Source organism: Giraffa tippelskirchi, chromosome 5, assembly GCF_054371585.1.
Source record: "Giraffa tippelskirchi isolate mGirTip1 chromosome 5, T2T-mGirTip1v1.2.pri, whole genome shotgun sequence".
NCBI classification, from domain to species: domain Eukaryota; kingdom Metazoa; phylum Chordata; class Mammalia; order Artiodactyla; family Giraffidae; genus Giraffa; species Giraffa tippelskirchi.
In genome coordinates, this window is record NC_137279.1 from 139,190,209 (window position 1) to 139,216,175 (window position 25,967).

A 25,967-nucleotide genomic window follows, 5' to 3' on the forward strand; every position below is an offset into this window, starting at 1 on the left:
CTGTAAGTACAGTCATATTTTTAAAACCACATGTGCTGCAATAACCTCTGTGGCAATTGTAGGAAACCAAAAGTAACACCCTGAAAGTAAAATCCAAAGCATTATAAATACTGTGAATTATTAAAGTAAATCCAAGTCCTTAACTGTCATTTATACATATACAACATTGCCAGGAAAGGTTACTGTGAACTACAGAAGAGTAATTGTACTTTGAGAACATACCTGCATATGAAATCCTATTTTTCAAAAGACAATTTAGGTATGACTTTTATTTTAATTAAACTCTCAAAAATTATTTATTATAGTAAAAACTGGCCACTACTGTGTATCATAATACAATTTAACTTATCAAAATTGGGAGTAAGTTGTAGGATAATGGCCAAAGATGGATCGCACTGGATTAGTGACATATTCTAACTTTGAGAAACCTATAAATTGCACAATACAGAACGGTGACACGGTTGACCTCAAAATTAAGATTTACTTCTTTCAAATTTACCTTTATGATCTTATTTGTACCCTATAAATGTCCCTTTACATTAAAAGTTGGTGTAAGGAGTTTTAGTTAGATTAACAGGCTGGAATATAAACTAATTCCAAAAATGGAAACATAGGCCTTTCAGCTTACCAACCAAATACACCATTAGGTATTAGAATCATATGGTGAAAGACAAAGATAAGTTTATGATTATTATGTCGCAAACATGTACACACACACACTAGAACAACTTTCAATTTTTTACAATTTGTAATTTATTATACACACATTAAACCAAAAGCTCTGCTGTTCTAGATTTATTATTATTCAACTTCTTCACCCGTTGTGCTTGCATAGAATCAATAAAACTCAAAGTACATATAAAAGAATTTCACTACTGAAGATAGGGAGCTTCTAATTTCCACTGAATTGTTTGTAAAAATAATTTTCAATCTATTCATAATTGTTGCAATAGAGGCAAAAAAAGTCAACGGTTTCTATACCATCATAATAGGTGATTCCAAACAATTTTAACCTAGATGTCAGACACTTAAATTTCATCAATTTTCATCAATTTTTGATTGTATGTTAAAATGATGTAAAATATTAAAGCTTTAGTAAGAGATCAGCATTAAAAAGTCAATTTGGTAAGTAAGGAATGAATGGTCAAACAGATAAGTGGAGCTTTAAAAATTCTGAATGGTCTAGTTGTGATACTGTCCAAAAGTTAATCTTCATTAGAAGTGTTAATGAAAAATTTAACTACGTAGCTAAAACTACATATTGTTTCCTGGAATCCTTTCTAATAGTTTTCATTTGACTTTGTAACTACTTGAATTATTGATCCTGTTATAGCTCCCTATCTAAAAGCCTATCCTTATACAGGGCTGCATAAAGTTTCTACTTTTTTAAGATCTCTTTCATGCAATAAATACAAATTAATGTCAACAAGCTAAAACAGTAAAAGTACCACAAAGTTTAGCAAAGTTATAAATTCTAAGAGAAAATCAGCAGAAACTTGTCTTATGCATAATGCTATAATTTATAAGTTTAGATAATAGAGCCTCATTTTCAGCCAAAAAACAAGATTAAGACAATGTTAAATCCTGGCAAAGATATAATATGATATTATATAATACATATATTTTCCTTACCATATTTTGGCTGAAACAAATCTAAATAAAGTAGGATGGCAGGCCAATCAAAGTCACCAACTGTGCCATGTAGCTGCCCATATCAATCCTTTTTATACACAAACTACTTTTTTTTCTTTTAAATAATTTTATTCATAACACAAATTCAGTTATAGGATGGCAGTACATATGCACTCCTCAAACAGTCATTTATGATGCTTCAATGAAAAACTTATTTTCTTTGAGAAAAAAACATATGAAACAGAGTTTTTATTTTGTAGGTTGAATAAAAGTATGCAGAGTATAAAGAGATCCCTCCTATGTTACAATGAATTGTCAGAACTAACATTGAAAGAATGTTTTATAAGAGTTGAATGACAAGCATGAAAGTATAACCAATTATGGGGACTCAATATATATTAAGTCATATGGAAAAACTGTGAAGGCCACCAACAAATAATGAAATTTCAGATTAAATAAAACAAAAACTATTTCACGTTAAATAAAACAAAAAACATTGATTACTAATCACTAAATTTTTATCTTAGCTCTCTTTAGGAGGTCAAACAGCAGCTTCCTTGGGAAGTCAAATGAAAAACACGATTTAATTTTTTTTAAAGGAGAAATAAGGCCCTAGCCATAAATTCAGAAATGAATGACATCAAATTATTAAAACAATGCCTGAAGAAAACACTCTATCAGAGGGTTTTGTATCAAAAATACAAAAACAATACACAAAATACCAAAATGACATTCTTAAGAAGAATGCAAAAAATACCTGACATTATCAATTTTATAAATATAAATAAGATCTGTGATAACTTACTCTTTAAGAAACAGGCAAAATCAGCTTTAATAAAGTAAGCTAACAAATTAAAACTATATTTTAGCTTATTTCCAATTAAAACTTAACATCTTGGTGAGCTAATTGCAACCCTCTTGATAGGCTCTTCTTGGTTTTCACAGAATTAACAGGCAATATAGAGAATGAAGCTATTAGTGTATGATTCTCAATATTCTTAAAATACTTAAGCAATAGTTGTAGTATAGAGTTTTCAATTTAGTACTGTTCTAAAGAGCTCTAATTCTTATTCTCTAATTTCTTTATAGGATATTCTTATACTATTAAAAATCAATTCTAAATGTTTTTGAAAAATTCAACTCTAGAAAATGTGAATTTGAAGATACTAAAGATTTGTTCTTGTGTTTTTTAATCATATAATATTATTAACTGAATAATAACCGTCTTCAAAGATATCTATTCTCATTTAATGAAATCAATTATAGGTTTCCAGGCTGAAATGTCTAAAGAACTTAAGTACTTAATATATTAATAACACAACACAAAAAAAATAACAAATGGTAGACGTGGCAGAGGGAGCGTAACTACATTATTAAAACAGCCAAGTATTAAAGTTATGATTGACCATCAAATTTATCATAATTCTACATCACAATTCTACAAAATATGTTATAAGGACTATTCAACCATAAATTCCTATACAGATTATAAAGATAGAAAAGTGCTTTGAGAACTGTGTTCTTAAATACATTAGTGTGTTGCAGCTGTTAAGCGAAACCCACATAGCAAAGAGTTAAAACAAAGACTTTTTGAGGTGTAATTCAAGTAATTTCAAAGATCCAGTATTTATTTTTATATCAGGTATTGTGGGCCTGATTAATTAATTACTCTAAGATATAACAAAGCATTTGTTATGATGCTCTAACAAGTAGTAAAATGCAGGGCTAAGCCTTTTCCCTGAACCTAAACCAACTTTTTACTTAGAGCCACTCAAATGAGTAATAATAACTACCTTTCTGCATTGACTTACATTTGGTCTAAACAAAAATGCCTTTTGAATCCATAAACTGATTACAAGAGCATTAAATAAAAAAGTTTTTCTTTTAATTACACAAAAATTCAATGATTCATGGGTTTTCTTTTCCTTCTTATAATTGATTTCATTAAATGACAATAGATACCTTTTAAGACAGAAGATATCTTTTTAAAAAAAGGTATCTATTAAAACAGAAATAAATCTCAAAATATAAATCATTCATATGATTAATGATCACATTTACATTGAAATATGAAAACCAAATTTAAGAGACAAAACTGTCCATAAGAAAAACCATCAGCATTTTTTAATTTCAGGTATTTGCTTAGGTGTTGGATGTTTGTAAGGTAATACAATTATGTCTAAATTATTGGTAATTTGTAATATCTCCGTTGATAAAAATAGCATACTTTTTATTAAAAATACCTAATATCTTATAATTTATTGTTTTTTAAAATGAATAGAAATTTGATATTCTATGGTCTTAAACATTTTCACTCTTTAATACAGCTTTGAATTAGCAATATTAGAATGTCACAACATCATACCATACAAAGTGTACATAATAAAATGTAATCTTTTTAAACCTCTGGTAGATTTCAGTTTGAATAAATCTACCAAATAGACAAACAGAAATGCCTTTGAAACGCAAAGGCAAAAAGACACTGTTCATTTTTACAATTAAACTGAAAGCTATAGTTTTTAAATTCTGGTAATAAGGCAATTTAAAATATATTTCAAAATTATTTTCTGACAGTTATTAAAACATGCAGTTCGGTTTTGCATTTCCAGACTCTTCATATAGGTATACATAAAATTTTGAATAAATATTTAGAGTTTACTTTGAGTTTTATTATATAGATATAGCTTTGTTAATGTGTTTAAGATCTTAAACGTTAAAATATTTACCTCTCATTTCAAACAGTATAAAATATATCGTCTTTTTTTTAAATAAGAATTTCTATTTTTATTATTTCAAATATACATTCATAACACTATTACCCTTATCTGGAGAATTTTTCTTTATATTGCAGTCTACTCATAATTTATCTTATTTAAAAATGTAATCTGCTCATATAGATGCAGAAACAATTTATACTCAATATTAATACAAATGACATGATGTCTTATCATAATTCAGATTCTTTTTTATTGTTCATTCCTGAATGTTTAATAGAAATTTCTTTGGTTATTTACCAAGAATGCCAGGGTTATTTTAAATGGAAAAGCAGCTGCCATTTAACTTTCTCATCATAAACATCCTCAATATAATAAAATAACAATAATCTTTCTACAGCAATAATTTAACTTTTCACTAGCACATTTTCTTCACAATTAATTCAAATTTCTTTATTTTAAAAGTCGCTCAGTATTCTACCTTTAGATTAAAGACAAAACAGGTAGAACTTACCCTAGCTGTGCCTTTCAATAACCTCACAGAAGTTATGTACTCTGTGACAGTTACTGTTCCTCACGTAATAATTTTCCTGGAATGAATTCTCTCCAGCAACCCTTAGCTCACTGTGAAGGGAGGTGTGGCATTTAAGGGAAAAGAGCAATGAACTATAATATCAGATTCCATATTCCAGTGCCTATCATATTTAGCACCAACTATGATATGGTATGATAAGAAATCTCTTTGTGTATTATTTAAGGCAATGAAGCAAAGTTGACAGTACAGGTTATCTATCCATAATTTTATAGAAATGAGCAGGTGGATATTTTTGTAAAACATAGCATGTAATCCTATTGAATCATAATTGCTGTTGCTAACATTCTTACCCTGATATGAATATGTTCTGCATCAATGTAGCACAGACTTGTTAAGATAATACACAACCATGCTGAGAAGGTAATACTTATACAAAAGCCCATGTCACTACCACAAATCTCCATAAATTAGACAACAGTTTTCATACTTAGAGAGGCATTCAGTATAATAGTGAATAACAACTTTTCACATGAGTAAAGATTAGCTAATAATATAGTAAACCCACAACAGTAAATTTCATCAAGAAACAGTCTTTTAAAATACAAAATAAAAATTTTTGTCATCTCATCCCTTGGTAAACTAAGGAAAAAATGAACTATTATATCTCTTCTCAAGTATTCTTAAGTAGATAACCTCTCTTCCTCCTAACAAGCAAATTCTTATAATGCTACCATATCAAAATGTAAAATTAAAATAAAATGATTCATTTTTAGTAGAATTTAACACAATATCCTACCCTTAAATTTCCTGGTACAATTAAATATACACAGGTAATTTGAAAAATCTGCTCACTAAAAATTTGATCCAAATACTCCTACAGGCTTTACATTTAGATTATCAAAACACCTCCTTGCAAAACTCTCTAGTATTTCTGAGTATCTGGTTAATAATTTTTTAGAAATTTAGTTGACACGGGGTTCACAAACAAAACTGTTTCTAATCAAGCAGTCTTTCATATCTGCATTCATTTTTTACCAAGCTAGACAGCAGTTTTCTAACCTACTTAATACAAGGTCCTTATTAGTAGTTTACCCGTTTTAAGTGTCACCGCACAAATCAGTCCATCTTTGAAGGTAAAAATCACTAATCCAGGTGATCATGTTTGTTTTTAGAAAAGAACACATGTAACAAATCTAATCTGATCTACTAATTAAATGTAGAAAAATGTAATTTACTCCTTACCATTAGCTGATTGTTTTATATTTTGCATAATCTAGAAAATTATCTAAAATTTTTGAATCTCTTTTAACAATTTGGTATTAAAGCAGACGATATCTGCAGCCATCCTCCCAGAGCTTTGGCCAATCATTTAAAAAAAGCAGAATCTCAAGATGAACCTGATTCAGTATCTTCATTATCTTTCTAGGAAATTTTACTAATTAAGAAAAAGTAAAAAGTATATCTGTAATCTGTAAATACAGAAAATTATAAAAACCTGGCATTTATTACTGTAAATTTCACTAGAATTTGGCTAATCTCAAAATGCTTTATTTTCCTTAGAACAATTTTTCTCAAACAAAAATAATGCTAATAAAATATCATTTTCAAAAGGGAAATGATCAATTTATACTGCCTTGATTATTTTACCTCATATGCAAGCTCCCTCTACAGGTAATAACAAAGGTTAGCAAAAATATTTGAAACATGTAGGCAATTGTGTGGTAAAGATGCAGGACATAATTGTATAAAAATACTATTATCTAGCATTGTTCCCTCCTCCTTACCAATTACTTGATAAATAACTGCTCCTGAAAATCTGTGGTTCAGTATGATTATTCTTGCCCATTATCTTGGTTAAGAACACAGCTAAAGCAGGCAGGATATACAAACTTTTCACATTTCACCCAGAGGTACTCTCACAGTGTATTTCAAGGAAAAGAAAGCATTACCTTGCTTACACAGTACCAGTGTGAAACTGGCAATTCACCCAAACCAAAGCTGCCCAAGACATTTACCTGGTGCATTTACTGAATGCAAAGAAAGCAATCAAAAGTGGCTTCTTAGGACTGATTCAAAATCAAAGATAAAAAATCAATTTTAAACAACTATAGTAACAACCACATTTTCTTTTTATTTAGAATAACTCATAAATTTAACCCAGAGAATATTTACTTTTGAAAACTAAATGTATTTTCATTTAATTCAATACAAATAAAGAAAAAGAAATTCAATTGCTTTCCAAAAATGTCCTTTATATCTCCATAATATCTTTTTTAGAACCTGTTTTAGATTTCTCTTTACACATTCTCCTTTTTTTCCATGTTCCTTTGCCCAGGTATACAGAGATAAGATGTATCCTTGTCAATGAAGAAAAAAAAAAAAGCCAGGTTAAAAACCATTTCAAAGTCTTGGGGCAAGGTGTTGTCAAAAAAATGTTTCTTTTTGAGTCCTCTCTCCTTTAAGATTTTTGGCATACCCCACCTTTATAAGGTATAAGCAGTGATTGTAAATTTGATGCAAATTGTTTGACTTACCTATAAATGAATTGACAAGCTTATCAAAAGTGATTTAAATCTAAGATTATTAAACAAAAAATTATGAAAGATATGCTAACTTTCATGCTAAAACATACAGAAATATACAGGTATCAATTATATTTCTTTTTTCCAATTAAAAAAGAAAATAAGGTTAATAGGAAAAGCAACTTATAATAAGCAGACTTTTTAGTGAGATTTTTGCTTAAGAGAAACAAACAAAATTTTGTTTCACTTATATTTTTAAATATTCAGACTGCCGACCTAGTTTAAAATCAAAGGCAATATAAAAAGTGGGTTCCAAAGGCTATTGGTGACAAAGCTTTTGCAGCAGAAAAAAACAAAGGGAGGGGCCATCCCCATATTATACCTCATCAAGAGCACTATCAAGAGAAAGCACCTAAACAGTAAAAATCTTTCACACAAGCAGAACTTGGAAAAGGACAAAAACAACTGTGTCCTTAGTAAAGGTGAAAATATCAAGGATATTATAATTTTAGTATAATTTTTATTTGCTGATGCATATGAAGCAAAATCAAGTGTTTTAGAATTACGCCCATCTTTTTCAATACACTACACCTTTATCAAATTCTATGAAAATATGTGCAATCACTGGGATATAGGTACATAAGCTTACCTCATCAAAATTAACGATTCCCAAGCTGTCTTGAACATTTTAAACCATAGAAAAGTCAAGAATTTTAAGATTTAAAATACACCGTAAGCATCCTGAGATTAAAAAGATGAGTGAAGAAAATGCTATATAAAAAATGTGTTCTATAATACCTAATCAATAACAACAATAGTCAACAGTAAAAAAATGGTAGGCTTTTAAAGCACAGGAATAAAATTTCTGCAAGGAAGGTACCAGTGGAATAAAGAAATAAAAATCCCAAGAAGAAATCCTTGCTTCAAAGTAAAGACACAGGGAAAATAGTTTTCAACATGATTTTTTTTTAATGTAGTAACTTGTAGTTGACAACTAAGTAAATATAATCTACATAAAACAGAAGTAATCTATCAACTAAAGACCTTATTGAAAATCTTGTAAACTTACCCATTATGTGAAGAAATGATGTCATAGTATTTAATTTTAAGAATAAATGATTAAAATTAAAGCTCACTTTATAAAAAAGCCAGAAACAATTCTCTTTTTCCTCTCTCTACAGACAGACCTACTTACTCTCCTCTACTAGAGAAAGCATGAGTCAAATGCAAGGTCACGTAGACCGCCCCCGACAGCCAAGAACCATCTTTGACAGTAATTGGGGTTAGATTATTCTGTCATCTAAATCCAGTGCAATAATCTGTTTGGGGTGTGGACTGATGTAAAAACACCTACAAAATGAGGCAAAGTGTGCATAGCTCAAGAATTTAATGGTCCAAAGGCAGGAAATACCTTTGAGAACAAAACAGAGATCAAGTAAGTCATATCATTTTCAAAGTCAGTTTAAAAACTGATATCTTAATCATTTTACATTTTAAACTTGCCTCTGTGCTAATTTTTAGCCAGTAACTGTCGATTAATACTGATGTATACAAAGGAACAAAACGGAAAATGTATGCTTATGTACCTACATGTTTGTATATATTTGACCAAGAAAGGAATTAGAGTATTATCTAGTAACTGAAAGAACAAAATGAAATCCTTCCTCTTTTATTATATATCTCACAATGCATTCTTCTTTGCTACTACAATGGCTAAAGTTTTTGTTATTCATCCAGAAAAAGATACAGGGTTGTATCTGGTTTTGTTCTAACAAGGTAATATGTGACTGAATCGATCTGGGTCTAAAGTTAACCATTTTTTCAACTACTTCTATCTCTCACATTCAAGAACTGTTTTTATCCCTGTTTCTTTTCACAGCTACCTGATGAAAAAAATTTCAAAGTTACTTCATGCATCTTAAAACAGAATTAAGATCTGGTTATTATTTCAGGAAGTTAACTTCGGTTTCACCTGCCTGCTTTTTAATCTTGTATTTCTATGTTTATTAAAGTACTGAATCTATCCTTTAAAAAGTCTCCCAAAGAATTTTCAGCTTTAAGTAGGCTTCTTTTAAGGAACTCATTTTGAAATATTGAAATTCAAAGATTAAGGCGTAATCCCTGGGTGTGAATTTTAATGTTTATAATGGACTCCTCACAGATTGGAAAAAATCAATGGCAAGACCAACAGGGGCCCGTTTTGCTCAGCATACGTTTTCTTGTCAGGTCGTGATTAATGCTGTGCTCTGTAGAGGGAGACATTACATCCGGGCTAAAACAGTCCTAAATTTTACCCTCAGGCAGAAATCTGATTTAAACATCTCTATTTAAAGTGACATTTGTCCTCCCTTTTCAACTGGTTTCCCCAGAAATTCCAGGAAGTTGACTTCATGACCTAAAAACAACCGGGTGTCTGTGAAGAGCAGTTGTGCCTGTCCTTGCACTTCAGTAAATCTGGGTGCCAGAATGAATCCAGGTGGTAATAAAACAGGTGCCCAGCTATCGCCTCGGATGAATCCCATGCCACTTTACTGCTACAAGAATTTAAGATTTAGAGTTCAGTGGAATTCTGGAGTCACTAAATATTTCGAATATATGTTTCTTTGGCTGGTAATAACCTAGCTATCACTACTGATGGACTAGTGTCTTTTGATTCATAAAATTACATTTGATTTTTCACTACAATGATTTGAAATATCAACGGATTACAAATTCTAGAAATCCAGAAAAGCAACAATGTCATGGAATAGCTTCCATTTAAAAAAAAAAAGGAAAGCAAACAGAAAAAATGTTCCCATAACAAAAGTCCCCAAGTAAACAAGATGTATGTGTATATAAACAGGCGCCAATATTCTTACACTGTGAAACATGGTAACTTTTGATATTATTAAGCAATTTAGACACTGCTGGCAAGTTCCTACTAACCAAGGTAATCTAATTTCTGTTGCTTTTCAAACTAAATTGATTTTTTTTTTTTCTTTTAGCCGTCTGGTAATTGAACAAATTTATACAACTGTGATGGGATTTTACTTACCACCACACAATGCATAAAATCCTTTACAAAGACAAACTATATTACTTTATAAAACTGCATTTTTGTTGTAATTAAACAAATTGTATTTAAACTTGCTCTGTGCTTCCAAAGCAATCAATAGCATTTTGCTATAAGCTGCACTTCACTTGCAAGTGTTAAGCGGTTTCATCATTTGCTCTACCTTTTTTGAAAGATAATTTTTATATACAAAATCCAAGAATTTTTCAGGTAAAAATAGCTTTGAGAAAACTGTTGGTAAGAATCTATTGGAAAGTGTAAATTATTGCCTGTATTTGGTATATCAGATAAATGACCTAAAAAAATTTTAAATAATTTTTGTCATTTAGACTTTTTCTTATATTACACCAGGATCCACTTAAAAAATACCTACTTACATCAAAACAGCATTTAAGGGATTTTCATAATTTATGCGTGCGTGCCTACTCAGTCACTCATTTGTGTCTGACCCTGTGACCCCATGGGCACCCCATCAGCTGTAACCCAGCAGGCTTCTCTGTCCATGGAATTCTCCAGGCAAGAAGAGCTTTACCCACTGGAGTGGGTAAAGCTATTCCCTTCTCCAGGGGATCTTCCCAACCCAGGGATGGAACTCAGGTTTCCTACACTGCAGGTGGACTCTTTACCATCTGAACTATCAGGGAAGCCCTCATAATTTATAACATATATTTAACAAAACCTATATATTAAACTTAATATACCACATTGAAGTCTTGAATAAAATTTAGGAATCAGATCCTAGTTGTAGTTACTCTTTTAAAAGTTATCACATCAAGAAAAATGATATTATTCTAATATTCTAATTCCATAATTCTAATAAGTAGTAACTATCTCTAAATTAATAAATAGCCTTAACTTTTTTCTGAAAGCATTAAAAAATAATAATCACTACTTCACCAATCTTAGGTAGCAAAAAGATTTTAATAACAGTTTCAATTTTTCTGATAACATTAAGTCTAATTATAGTAATCCAGATGATCAAATACTTTTCAACCTTTCAACCTTCAATCAAGAATTATTTGAAGAGATGAATATTTGGGTGGGGCTACAGACTATTTAGTGTTATATAAGAGAATTTAAAGAAGCTACGATTTTAGTCTATCTTTAAAATAGAAATGCTTTCATCTTTCTTGTAAATAGTTACAAAACCTGTATCTATTAAGGTAATGTGAACTAATACTTACACAAACTACCTTAGTAACTGATATGACCAAAACAGGATTTTAAGTCCTTTCCCGGTCTAGCAGCTGAAGTTATTGTTTTTAAATAGCAATCCTATAGGACACTAAATTCTTCAAATTTCCAAAACTAATCTATGTGCAGTTAATCTGTGCGAGTGGTATGGATTCTCATTAACATAAAAACAGATTTCTATCAGGTAAGGTTCCGCTCATTCCTCGAAAACAAAGACTGTAAAACTCTCTTCATTTCATACTACACTTGTCAGTAAACTTAGTGTTATTGAGTGTTATTCACAAAAGTTAGGTCAAATAAATATTTTGATAGAAAATAGAGCAATAACATTTTATTACTATGGTGTGCTTCTAGTGATCTTCTGACCTTTCCAACATTTGTCTTACTTAACTCACATATTCCTATACTACTTAAGACATTAAAATATTATTTTAAAAATTTTAATAAAACACACAAAGCTCAAATAATGATCAAAGTTCTAACCCCAAGTAAACCTGGCTTTTAAAGCAATCCTCTTGCTAATTTTAAGAAAGGAAACGCCCAGAAGCTTGGTGTTAAGGATTCTGCTCATTGTGAAAACTGTAGCAATAAAAACCCCAACTGTTTGTCTTAAATTAAGACTTAGAGTACTCCATGTGAGATCTGTATATTTATACTAGTTTTTATAACATCTGGAAGTTTTGTTGTCTGTTTTTTATATTAGTCCATTAATAAAGCAGAGAATCAAAAGCCTGGAAAAATTATATTTATTGGAAATCTTCAAGTCCAAACCTCAAGTAATTGGTTTGTTCTACCCCACATGATTCAATATTCTGATTTCCCCAACTACCTGCTCCCAGAGCTATCTGCATTTCTAAATTTGTTTTCTGTTGCCAACACATAGTTACTCAGTGATTGAAAATGGCAGCTGAAGCGCTCTACAACACATTAATTTTTCTCTAAGTAGTCCAATTTTGTCATCTAAATGTTGAAAAATCTTTTCACTGCATTTTACACCTTTAGAGATTTGCTGAATTCAGGCTCACCATCATATAAAATGAAGAGCAATGTTTTCAAGACAATTTTTAGATTATCACTAATGGCTTTAAAGGATAATGTGTTTTCTTTATAGCACTCTGCATTCAAAGCAGACTAGTTAACAGCAACTTAAGTGCAATAATAGCAATTACATCAATGTGGGCTTTTTTACCTCCAAAGTACTTCTCAGACAACTGAAGAGATCAGATAAATAAACTATCATAAAATGATTTCAGGGTAATAATATACAATTTGAATGCCACTTAAAAAAATTTCATCTTAATCCGAAAAAGGATTATCATCCTATTTCACTGAAGACTTACAGTATTAGGTGATTAATGGTTATTTTTCTCTCCAAAACTTTTTATTAATTTTCACTTTTAAAAGGAAAACAAGGACTTCTGAATGTGTCCTTTTTTTTAAGGAAAAAAAGCCCCCTCTAATGAAGGCATATCACTTCATGTTCAAAATCAACCAACCATCAAAGGTAGAACTATAAGAGATATGTGCTTACAAATCTCCAAACCATCCCTGAGATTCATTTTCATCCTAAAACTAGGTTTTAGAAAATCTAAAGCTAAATAAATAAAACCAATATTTCCCCAGAAGTTGAAGATAATAGTTCTCCCTTGGCCCATCTGCTTGCCATAAAATAACCCAAATGACCTAAGTACCTGTTATTTCTTTCTTTATTCACAGATATTGAGTAGTTAAAAGAAATTCAGAGAACATATTTCTCTGCAAGTGCAAAAAAAGCCATTAGTATATGCTATATACATATGAAGAAAAATCTCTAAGCTGACTTCCAGAGTTAACTGTTCAGTAAAATACAAAAATTTGAGACAAAGCAAATCAATATTTAAGCAATTATCTCCATGTACAATTCATGAAAAATCTGAGTATCACTTCGAAATCTTTTTCAAACTTACACTCGCAACAAAAGTTGCATTAACCAAGTTTATGTTGTTTTTAATACTCAAAACTCTCCACGGACTTTTTTACCTATAAATTTAGCAAGTGTATTCAAGTTTCCTGAGTATACAAATGAGTGTCCTTTCATCACAAGATTCTATCGCTTTATACAGTAATTAAAAGACTTTCTCAGCCATTTTACTAATATAACATTTTACTAATATAACAAAATGCAGACCTTAGAAAAGTATTAAGTTAACAGGAAAAGCTTTCTCACTCTCTCTTCTACTGAAGGGACCCCAAAAGACAGGCAACAGTGACTCTCATAAAATAAAAGGTCACTCTTTTTCTAGGAATAAACCATTTATCAATAGAAAATAATTGTCTTTCCATTTGCAAGGGCTCCACAGCAACAGACAATGTTTTTAGCTCACATAATTACAAAACAGTAAAAGTTCAGAAACACAGCCTGAATCCACCTCCCTATTTTTACCCTTTACAATTCTCATTGCCCTTTGGGCCTCCACTTGGAAGCAAATGGAAGACAGGCTGAAGTTTTCTCAATTGAGCTGAAGCTAAGAAACCTTTGATATGCTAATAGTCCCCTTCAAACGGTAAGAATTCACACTTGCATTAATTCAAACAATTTGCGCAGAATGATGTGAAATGGCACCTCTTTTAGAAGCAAGCAACAAAAGGAGAGAATCGGAATGTCTGAAGAAACTAAACAACAGAACATTTGTTCTGCAGCATTCTATCATGCATAAACGTACTGGAGGGTGGAGGCGAGGGACTACAAAAAGTTCCACAACACACCTGAACAGAAGTATATTTTCTTATCAAGGGTTTCTCAAGTATTACAAAGATACTAAATTTAAGTTACAAAGTTACTCTTTACCTAGGTCAAGAGTTCCATCACAACTGGGAATGTTGCCAAAGACACCACACAAACCCTTCTATTTTTCTGCTATGGAGGCAGATTGCCTCCTTGGTGCCCATCTTTTAAGGTCTGCCCAAGATCAAAGTTGATTTAATAAAAGACATCCCAACAGGTAATTATTTACCAAACGGATATGACTTTTCCTCATTGTGTAACTCTTGAGTTGAGCAAAGAGCAAACTCGGTGGGGCCCGCTCCAGACACAAACATTGACAGGAAAATGAATGGACCAACCATGTCCGTTAAATGTACGCCACTGAAAGAGAGAAGTACACATCGTGTAAAGAATGCAGAAGAAAATTTAAGAATTGGGGGCGGGGCGCGGAGGAGAGTGCCTAAGAACCTGGCCTTTGTAACGGGAACCATATGGTTGGTGGCTGCGGCTCAGACGCTCCCAGGCTGCTTGGAGAAGCTGCTAAGCAGCCTGACACCTTTCAAGAAACAGGAGGAAAACATTTCCTCGGTCTGAATCTGAGACAAAACAGTTTGCATCGGGAAGAACGGAATGAGGGGGCCAGCGAAGGGGGAAAGGATGGGTGGGGGGGAGGAATCCATAGGTGGGGAAAGGAGATGGACACCGCAGGACTTGTCCCTCCAACTATGCTTCCAGAGAACAGACTGAGCAGGGGATAAAAAAAAAATATTTAGGGATAAAGAAAACCGTGCCTTAGCAGCCGCTCATTACCGCTTTGGCACAAAATAAAGCTTCCAACGATTTCTCCTAACCCAAGCCCCGTAGTTTGGCGAAAGGAACAAACTTTCCAGATCTCCAGCGAAGGAGTCTTGCAGGAGTGCCTCCCCACTGCTGAGGCGCTTCTGTCGCTCCCCTCGCCCTCGCCTCTCCACAGGAGAGCCGGGTGGCCCCAGCCAAGCAAGGAGCCCACGCTCGTTTAAGTGCGCGGGGAGTGGGGCGGGGGGGGGGGTCTCCCTTGCCTCGCGCCCCTCCCACGCCTTTTCCCCCTCAGCTCCCCACCCGGCACCCTGGTCCCACAAACCAGGCTTCCAGAAGTTCGCAGCCCCAGCGCCAAGCCCAGAAGCCCACACCCCGTAACTTCGCCCGCAGGCCCAGCGCAGCCCGCTGCTGCCCTCTCACTGCGGGTGCGGGAGGCACTTGGCCTCCCTGGGGCCCGCTGGGTGCACGGCTCCGCCGCCCACCCAGCCCCGCCGCCCTTAATCGTTGCCAGCCCCCGTGCCGGCCTGGCCACATCTGGCTGCGCTTTGCTGTCATCCTCGCCTCTCCACACCACCTAACCACCGACAAAAAGAAACAACCACCCACAACAACTCATCCCATCGGCCCCTCACCCCCCGCCCACTTGCCCCGAACTCGCTCCCAGCGCTCGGCCTCCCCGCGCCACTCACAGCCCCGGACGGATCTGCAAGTAGGAGGGGCGGGGGTACTGGGGCGAGCTCCCCGCCCGGCCTCCGACGGGGGCGCGCCCCACTTTCTGCCTCCCCAGACAGGCTGTGAAAGAGCGAACGGCACCTTCTGACCCAGGCTCTCAGTAAATCAAAAAACACTCCCTTGTCCCCCCGGAGTCCCCTGCAACTAGGCTGTAACCAAGAGGACTTCACGACACTGGCAGGGCGAAGCAGCAGCAGCCTGGACAGGAAGGGGAGTTCTGCGGATCGATTTCTGAGGAGGGGGAGGAGGGGGTAGGGGCGAGTAGCCCGAGCCCGCGCTGTTCTCCCTCTTGGCCCCGCCGAACTTCTACAGCGGGGCCCCAACTCACCCTCTGCTCCCTACACATCCAACATCCACCCCTGTGCTGGAGGCGCAAAGCAAACAGGTCTCCGAAGCCCGGCACAGAGGCACATTGTTCGCTCCCGCAGCTCTTACCTCGGTCTGCTAGCGCGCCCCGGGGGCGGGCCGTCTGGCGCAGGGGCCGCCCGGGGAGAGGCGCAGAGAGCTGCGGCCACCAGGGCTGGCGAGGGCCGAGGCCGGCCGCCGAGTCCGCGCGGGAGGCAGCGCCGCGACTCGCCGGCCGGACACAGCGCCGCGGATCGGCGCGTCCTCCTGCTTGGCCGCCGCTGCCGCCTCCTCCTCCTCCTCCAGCCAAGCAGCCAGCGCCGGGCGGCTCCTGGGGTTAGGTCAACATTTTCCTGCAGTTTCCCACACGCCGCTCCGCGAGAGGAGTCTTTGGCACACGCGCGCGCGCGCGCGCCCCCAGATCGCACTCTCCCTCAGAAAGATCAGAAATTCGGGAAGCGGAGGGAAAGGGATGACGGAGGAAAGAACCCAACAGAGGTGCGCAGACTTGGGTGTCCCCTCCGAGCGGCAGACGCGGGAGGGGCGAGCAGACGCCGGCGGCGCGAGGCCAACTCAGTTCGTCAGGCGAAGCCACTCAGCCCGCCATCCACGCTGGCCGGGCTGGCATCCCTCGAGCCGACCCTGCGGCCTGGGGAGGGAGACGGCAGCGGCCCCTCCTCACATTTCGGGTCCCTGGGCCGAGGTGGAACGGTGACCCCTGCCCCCCCGCCAAGACTGGCTGAAGGCGAGGACTGGGGCTTGGGGAAGCGGGGAGGTGTAGGGATGAGTCACGCCAGCAACGGAGGGGAGATTTCCGCCCCTCCCGCCCCCCAGCTCCGACGATCCCGAGGAATTCTCCGGTAAGCTCCCGATTTCGCTCCGGTACCTCTGCATGTGTGTGTGAGAGAAGATAGAGAGTGAGAGGGAGAGAGAGGGAGCGAGAGGGAGCGAGACGGGGGAGCGCGAAGTCCTGACACGGACTCTCCGCGAGGTCTGAACTGGAGTCACCTCCAGCCTCCTCCTTCTCCTCGGCCTCCTCCTCCTCCACCCCAAATCCCCACCTCCCCACCCCTGCGAGTTCGGCTAATCATATAAACATATTAGCGTGTACAGCGACAAAAGATAAATCTCTCCCTCCTGATTTTTCCAGCAAAGAGCTCAGGCAAACTCAAAAGAAGATTACAGGCTGCTAAGTACAAAACATGGAGCAGATAATCTATAACTCATTGCCGCCCAATAGCCATTTTCCACTCCATTTGAGCAGCTGCGGCGGTAGTGCCCCCGAGCAAGGGGGAGGGGAGCGAAAGGGGACACTTACGGGCTCGAGAGGTTCGGGTGGCGGCGGCGGTGGCCCAGCAGCCGCCCGAGAACTGGCCGGCCCCGGCTCCGCCGGCCCGGCGGCCGCAGGGCTGTCCGGGCGGCGGCGGCGGCGGCAAGGGAGGCGCGCGCACGGACGCGGAACGCGCCCCGGAGGCGGCCGTGGTGGCTAGCGCCCCTCCTTTCCCCTCCCCGTCGACTCGCCCTCCCCTCGGTCCCGGGGCTCCGCATTCAGTCCACCCCCCACCGCCCCTCCGCATCAACACACCCATTCCATGCCGATCCCCCACCTCCCCAAACTCCACTCACTGCGCGCTCGATCCTCCGCGCGCTCCTCTGGCGCGCGCTGTCCATCCTGTCTACACACACGCACTTTAAAAACATTTATTTTATTTCTGGAACGGGGTGAAAGGTTTGTGGGAGACCGCGAAGCTCCGGCCTCCGAGGCGGGGCGCTGGGGGCTGGCCTGCAGCTCGGGGGTCCCCTCCCCTCTTCCCTCCAGGCTCGGGAGCTCTCTCCTTGCCTGCACTTCTGAGAGGCGCCCAGGATGCATCTTTTACCCACCCCGTCTCCAGGTTTTCTCTTGTCTCCGCGCAGCGAGCCGGAGGCCCCGAAACTTTTAGTTTCCGCGGCCCTCCTTTTGTGTGACTGTTCAGAGGAGAAAGAACGTCTGTTCGCCTCGGCTGCCTCCGTCCGGCTGCGGCGCGCGGGGGACGCTCCAGGGTTAATGCGTCTTTGATACCTGAGATTTCCGGCGGGCTTGTTAATGAAAGTTACATTTTTTTTTTAATTGCGATGACTTTGTCTTTGTAGTTACAGAGGGCTAGCCAAACTTTGACTTTATTGACTATATTTCACAGGAGCGTTTTGTTTGTTTTTGATTAAACCCACCAGGATAAGCAAAGGAAGGAAAGGAGACTACAAGGCTCTTTTCTCGCAAATGCATTCATCGCGCTATTTAGGTCTGTTTCCCTCATTTCCTTACATTGAAACTGCGTTTGCTCTTGTCCTCTGACCACACTTCCTTGCACCTCTCTGTTGGTAGTGTCAGCAAACAGCCAGGCAGCGCCTACGATGGACCCAAACTGAAGAGAACAGACCACGACGGAGAAAATCGTGCTTGAAAAATGTTTGAAACCCAGTTGTGTCCTTTGCATACGAATAAAAACAGACCTGGATTTTTTTTTTTTTAATGACAAAATTTCTGAACTGAAAGTGACTACATTTTCAGATGTATTTCGAAATCACTGTTTATGCTAATGAATGCAGACATCAATTAAAGAAGCATATTTGCATTGGATTTCAGGAAAAAACTGATATTCCAAGATTTAAAACCTCTAGAAAATAGAATGAAACTTGATATTCTTTGCTTTCAGAAACAATATATACTGTTTGTTGCTGTGGGTATGCTGCAGTCATCATACTTCAGAAATCATTTCAGATAACAGTGTTATTAAAATGTCAACAGCAGATTTTTCGAAAGCCATGAAGACTCTAAATACCTATATTTTGTCACAAAGCCAGATATTTGTAGTACTAAAGTAAATACAACTATTGGTCAAGTTTTCTCTCATCTTGTAAAAGATCAAGTTAAAAGTACATATGTCTACATAACTGAAACATGCTATTTTGGTTGATTCATTTTAATTTTCTCAGATTCAAACAAGAATCCTTGATGATCATTTTTTTTTTCTACTCAATGTGTTGATGTTTTAATATTCTCACCAATATTAAAGATAAGAGGAGCCACTTAGAGCATTGGTGCTTTAAACTACATAAACACTTCCATTTGCATAACATAATTCAAATATTATTGATGCAAGATATAAACAAGGCTAGGAACAAAACACAGTCATGCAGAACTAGTGTGAAACCTTATTTCATTTTTACATCTGTCAGAATTTAGTCAAAAAGAAGGTAAACTTACAGAACTCTCAGACCTCAGAGGTCATTTATATCATGGTCTCCTTTTGGAACTTAAAATTATTTTATTCACGATTATAAACCAAAATATTTCAAACAGATAAGAATTTGCATTTACTGAAAAATTTTAGCCCTTTCTTTTGTTTATCTTTGAAGATTTTTCATTTATCCAGACATGATTCCCAGTGAGTGCATAGATCAGTCTAATCCTATTTTCTTTGGGGAGGCAAAACTTGGGCTGAAGTTTTTATTTAGTTAGTTTAGTAAGAAATCAGTAGAAAATTTTGCCTGAATTAAGCTGCCCATATGTTTGCCCATTTACTTATTTATTTAACTCTCTCAGAAAGAATCTCAGGAAGAACTCACTGTCTACATTTCTTAGGTCTGACGTACTTTGATGTTCAGGACATAAGTGAGTCACTCTCCACTATGTTCCTGAAGAGACTATAAAAAAAGGAGGATGCATGGGAGGGGGAAGACATTGTCAGAAGTGGGTTAAAACTATAGGGAGTGGGAAATGCCTCATACAGGTTTTTAATTTTAATTCAATAGGATGTGCATTTTATAGAGTTCAAAGGGTTCAGTGCTTTTTTTCCTAAGAATATAATAAGCTTGGTGTTTTTAAAATTATATCTAAATGTATTCATTCTCTAGGAGGTAATATTTTAAATATTAAGGAATTTTTAATTCTTTCCTTATACTTCACACATAATAATGCTTCATCCTTCTCTGTATTCACAAAGGATTGAAACAGAGCTTTTTAATTGCATTGATATATTCAAGATTAAGCTGTTAGCCGCAAACCTGCATTACAAAGGAACACTTAAATGACACACACACACATATCCAGACAACATAATTTGCCTGACACTTCATGACAATTCAAAACATAATTTATAACAATACAGGTGTTATGGTAGGAAAAAAAGTGAAATGAGAAGCTTAATAATGTCTGCAGATGTTAGCAAGCTAAGGAGAGTTGGAGTATGTTATGCATTCCCTGCAATCCAATCAATTTAACTACTCAATCTATATTATTCTTTAAGTAATGGCAAAATCATTGACTTATTCATAATACTTGCTAATTGTTTTTAAAAATAAATTCTACAAAGGACAAAGGAAACACCCATTTCCATTTGTTTTATGTTAAATCAACATCTAACCACTCATGGTGAATTCATTCAAAGAAAACAGAAGGAACTCATTAGTTTATGTGGTTTGAGAGATTGATGGGCTTCAAACATTTTAACCATACATGTTTTTTCCAACTGTAGAAACTCATGTTTTTAATTTAAACGTCTTTAAGAAACTAAAAATTATTTTATTCAATGGGTTCACATATTTCTGATACAGAAATTATGCTAACTTTTAAAGCTATTTACCATCCAGGCATCTTTCTTTAGAGCAAAGTGATGAGGTACATGTCAAAATACAAGTGTGAATACCAATAATATAGGTACCAATTTAAAGAATCTGAAAAAGTATGAAAATGGGCAGGGTTGCAAAATACTGTGGTTAGTCTAAGGCAGCAGAACACTGGGAGTAACCTGTTCAACGCCCAACTCCAGCAAAATTGGATATAGGTAAGCCAATTCTAAAAGGGGACACAGAGAAAGACGGGTGGGACAGGGAGAAGATCCAGATCTTGATAGTGGGCCAAAAATTATGTGAAGTTTGAGCTACACTCTGTAGAGACCAATGAGACTAGATTGTATTCATTATTTTTGCCTGTGATGAGAGAGCTCTGTGAGAGTTCTAAAATTAAGCAAAAAACAGGTGAAACTGGTCTAGTTTCTAACACAAAAATAGAAATAAAATTAGCTAGATTTCATCCTAAACTCTGTGTTCCCTTTTCTTCATTGTCACTGCTCAATGATGCTTAGTGCTGAAACTAGTTTTCCCTACTCTAGAAAATAAATCTTTTAAAGCTCTAGAGCAAATCAAAGTAATATATAAATACCCAAACTAAACTAGAGCTGGTTGAAAGTTCCTAGCTTTGTTTTTCATCTTAACTTTGCCATGCATGTAGGCTGAAAAGAAATCAAAACTCATTTTCCATGAAAGCAGAAACATATGAAAGCGCTTGCCAAAGCCAATAAGCTTTTAACTCTTCTCCCGGTTCTCTCCAGGCTGAGTAAATCTTGGTCCAAGAAGGATGAACCCTATCTAAAATGTAGAGATGCAGTCTCCAAAACTAATGATAGTTTCAACTGTATTATAAATGTGATTCTGGTATACTGTGCTTAATGATATTATTTAGAAGTATATGATCACATGCATTATTAAATACATATCATTTTGTAATTGTTGTTGTTGCTTCGTTGCTAAGTGGTGTCTGACTCTTTGCTACCCCATGAACTATAGCCCTCCAAGTTCTTCTGTTCATGAGATTTCCCAGGCAAGAATCCTGGAGTGGGTTACCGTTTCTTTTTCCAGGGGATCTCCCTGACCCAGGTATCGAACCTATGTCTCCTGCATTGGCAAGCAGATTCTTTACCAATGAGCCACCAGGGAAACCCCATCTTTAAATATCCACCAAAATAACCAGTAGCTTGACTCTTTCTGTGCACCTAAAGTATTTATATATGTCTAACTGTGTATAAAAGATTATACCTTTTTTTTACCATTCTGATACTCAAAAGTAAGCAAGTTAAAAAAGATACCTCTCATAATCATTGCTCCACTGAGTCTTACAAAACTCAAAGTTAATCTTTCTTTCCATAGATTATTCTCATAACTGTTGGGTAATCTCCGCACCTTGAGGATTTTCTATAATCCTGTCCTATATATCGTCTATAAATGTGTCTGTCGAACCAGGAAGTGTAAGTATAAGAACACTATCTTTATAGAAAGCTGTCTATGACTTCTTATAATATTTTTTATCATAAATTCTCATCCCTTTTCTATATATGCAAACCTCTGTCAACAATACAGATGAAACTTCTTTAAATTTTTTGAAAAATTCTAAAACTAAAAGAAACCTAAAATCACAACTCTTTGTTTTAAATATAAAGCGTATAAATATAAAGTGGACAGTTCTTAGTAAAGCAGTATGCATCAGATGAGAACAATAGCAAGGCAGTGGTTAACAGTGGAGGCAACTCCACTTTGATTAAATCTAAACCCTCAAAGATAACCAAATAGCAATTCACAGAAGTCTAAATTGAATTTTTAGTGCCTCTGAGAATATGACTTTGATTATTCATGTCATAGTTCATTGTATTGTAGTATGGCAAAACTTACAGAATGCTTTTAAGAGTCAGGAAACAAACTCACAAATGCCCTTTTTGCATTTCAGAACGTGAATCAGAAGTATAATTATATAAAACTTATAATATTTCATACTAGAATACATTAAAGTTATCTTAATGATACAGCATAAAATAATAATTGAAATATGTCATTTTAGTATTTTTTAAACACAAAATTGTTTTGTTTTGGTTTTGAAAATATTTGATCATCTACAATTATGTAACAGGAAATGTTTGACCTGGACTTTTTGATTTTTCTGATCATATATATTAGCTGTTACTAACATTGTTCATTATTTTGTTCTCTAATTAATATGGTGGTTATTTTTTTAACTCATCTTTTTTATTTTAAAAAGACCTTTATTTGTTGTATATATTTTAATGAAAATAAGTTTGAGCATATGGAAACTAGAACAGCAATTTGCAAAGGTTTTTCTTCTCAACCTAGTTCTCATCATAGTTTCTTGATAAGATAATACAATGTTGCCATCTCTATTTTCAAGAATAATTTAAATCTTTATAGTTAGGTTTTCAACTTATTGTAACTCTTTACAATGCATTCTTAAAGTCACTATGAAATCCATCACTTAGGTCCTAGACCAAACAATTATGTAATAGGCGTATGTTTTTGTGATAAGTGCATTAGAAAAGAATCTTTTTTTTTTAAATCAGTATCCAAATTTAGAATCACATTAAAATGTAGTCTGCATCTCAAAGAAGTACTGAAATGATTTGGTAATGATAAGATTTTGTTGCGTGATATTTAATGAAGAAATTTTGGTTTAGGTGAAACAATAAAAAACAGATAAATAATCTCTCCAGCTGTTCTACATTAAAAAGTTGTCAAACCATCAGGTGGATAATATATTCTTTGAATGATTTTGATTCAGTGATAGGGATGTGCTGTACTGAACACATCTCTTATCCAACTGTCCTGGTTACCAAAAATCACATATCTACAATATAACTTAAGAGGAGTATTAGTGCATTAAAAGAGTGTTCCCCCTCATTATGGGAATGTAATTTATGACACCAATTTAATTAGTACTATGTCTTTATTACCTGAATTTAATGACCCAAATTCAAACCATATATATTTCATTGTTCAGACAATGTGGAGTACACTGCAAGAAAAGCTAATTTCCTGTTTACTATGTAATGATAATTGAAATGCAATAATTCATGCAAATATGCTGTTACTGCTATATATGAAGTGGCATGTCTCAAGGAAGATGTCATGGAAATAGCATGAAAAATATTTATAGTTTGTTAAAATCAGAGAAAATAATTGAATTTGTTAAAATAAAATCAGAGAAAAGACTTTCAGCTATAAAATGTAAATATTCCAGAAATCAAAGAATGTAAACTATTTTTAAATAATATGGATCCCCAGAAGACTATCATTTATCATTTTAAAATAAACTTATGGATAATCAAATAAGGAATCTGAAAAATATTTTTTAAAATGAATTTTGACATTTCATATAATTGCTCAATATTTACTTTCTCTCCGGTGCCCTATTACAAAATGATTTTAAATATGATTTATATAAATCAAAAAAATTTATGCAGATGTAGATTTGAGATGATAATGCTGACTGGTTTGTTTATATTGAATATTTCTATAGAGGAGGAAATCATGTGATGTCAAAATAGATACTAAATTCAATCTTTAGAGAATTCTTTAACTGTTTAGGTAAATTTATAGGTTATCAAAATTTGGAGGTAACTTGTTACACCTTATCACTGAGGGAAGTCTATCTTTGCCTCAATTTTCCAGTTAATGAAAGAAGTGTTTAAATACTCTGTAGTTAGATTATTAACTTCTACAAAACTGAAACAGATGTGTGTCTTAGTATGCCATTAAATTTATGATTTACATAGAACCCTTACATAGAGCTGAGCAGAGGCCAGTGATTCTAATTTGCTCTAGATTTACAATAACTTGATCTGGTTTTTGTAAGTACTGAAACACTTTAAACAAAATTAGAAAGCAGTTGTGCTTTGTGTGATTAAAGATGCAATTCCCTTTGGAATAATGAGAAAAGTTAGAACATGTTTCTTTCTTTATGGATGTTTCTATTATAAACACGAGTGCTGTACATTATATATTTTTGTTACTATGATTTCCTTGTTTTTAATTATAGAATAAACCAATTGAATTTCACTGGAGTCTCAGTTGAAACTATGCCAAACTTTAGCCGAAGAATGTGTACTGAGATTCATAAAAATCCTTAAAAATTTTCCCAAGGTCTTAAGGTCTTGTTATACAAATACTAGTTCACCATAATTTTCTAGAGCAAAATATCTTTCTGGTTAAGACCTCCACAGCAAAAAGACTTGAGTGCCAAACACATTTCAAGCCCTAGAAAACGGCATATATAAAATTGCTCAAGACAAATGATTACTGTATTCATTTGGTTACAAATAGAAAGAGGTTTATTTTATCCCATTACACAAATAATAACATATATAGCACTGTTACTTAAATCTCCTTCTACTTTGTTTTGTGAATTATAATCCATCAACTTCTAAAAATCAAATCTATAAAAATACATTATTTTTAACACTGTGGATACTGTTTCCTTAAAAATCAGTCAAAAAGGTTGATATATCATTGTGAGCATTTGTGTGTATATTTATGTTTATAGAAAATAAGTACATACAAGAATATTAATTCATTAAAAGTTTATCTCTCATAAAACCTTTATTAGCCCTTGAAGTCTTTGCCACTTCATATAAAATGATTTATCTTTTGAATAAGAAGGTTCCATTAATCTGTTTGACAAAAGAATTTTTAAATCATTTAAATAATTTATTTGAGTGAATTATTTAAATTCTGTAAAAAATATATATATATATATGAGTGCATATATGTATATATCTGTGTCTATATATTTGTGTCTGGCACAACATCACAAAAGAAATACAAAATAGAATTCAGAATACATTGTCCTTGACATCGCCAGTGTCACTTAGTGTAGCTGCCCATGTGTTCTTTGATCACCCACTATTTGCACAGGACACCCCCTGCCCCGCCCTTAAAGGGCCATTTGTGCTACATTTGGTACAAAAGGGTGGTTTAATGTCAAAGAAACATGCATGTTATTTTCTACATTCATTTTTAATTTTGCATTTTTACTAAGATATTAGGCTGACATATTTTTCAAAATGTAAGGATAATAAAAGCAATTATTCAACACTATGAA

The 25,967-nt window shown here is 35.5% G+C and overlaps 1 protein-coding gene across 27 annotated transcripts in view; it reads right to left on the minus strand.

Moving 5' to 3' along the window:
* Window positions 1-18,429, minus strand: part of ADGRL2 (adhesion G protein-coupled receptor L2) — a 208,514-nt gene extending 190,085 nt beyond the window's left edge. For 8 of the 27 annotated variants that reach the window (XM_081493832.1, XM_081493826.1, XM_081493839.1 and 5 more), the window contains exon 1: window positions 17,586-17,896. The gene's annotated coding sequence lies outside the window, so the exon portion shown is untranslated. Of the gene's footprint in view, window positions 1-14,642; window positions 14,774-15,879; window positions 16,043-16,250; window positions 17,268-17,585; window positions 18,084-18,148 lie in introns of those variants that run through there. The other 19 variants (XM_081493847.1, XM_081493833.1, XM_081493827.1 and 16 more) reach the window with 9 other exon arrangements.
* Window positions 18,430-25,967: the final 7,538 nt, after the last annotated feature.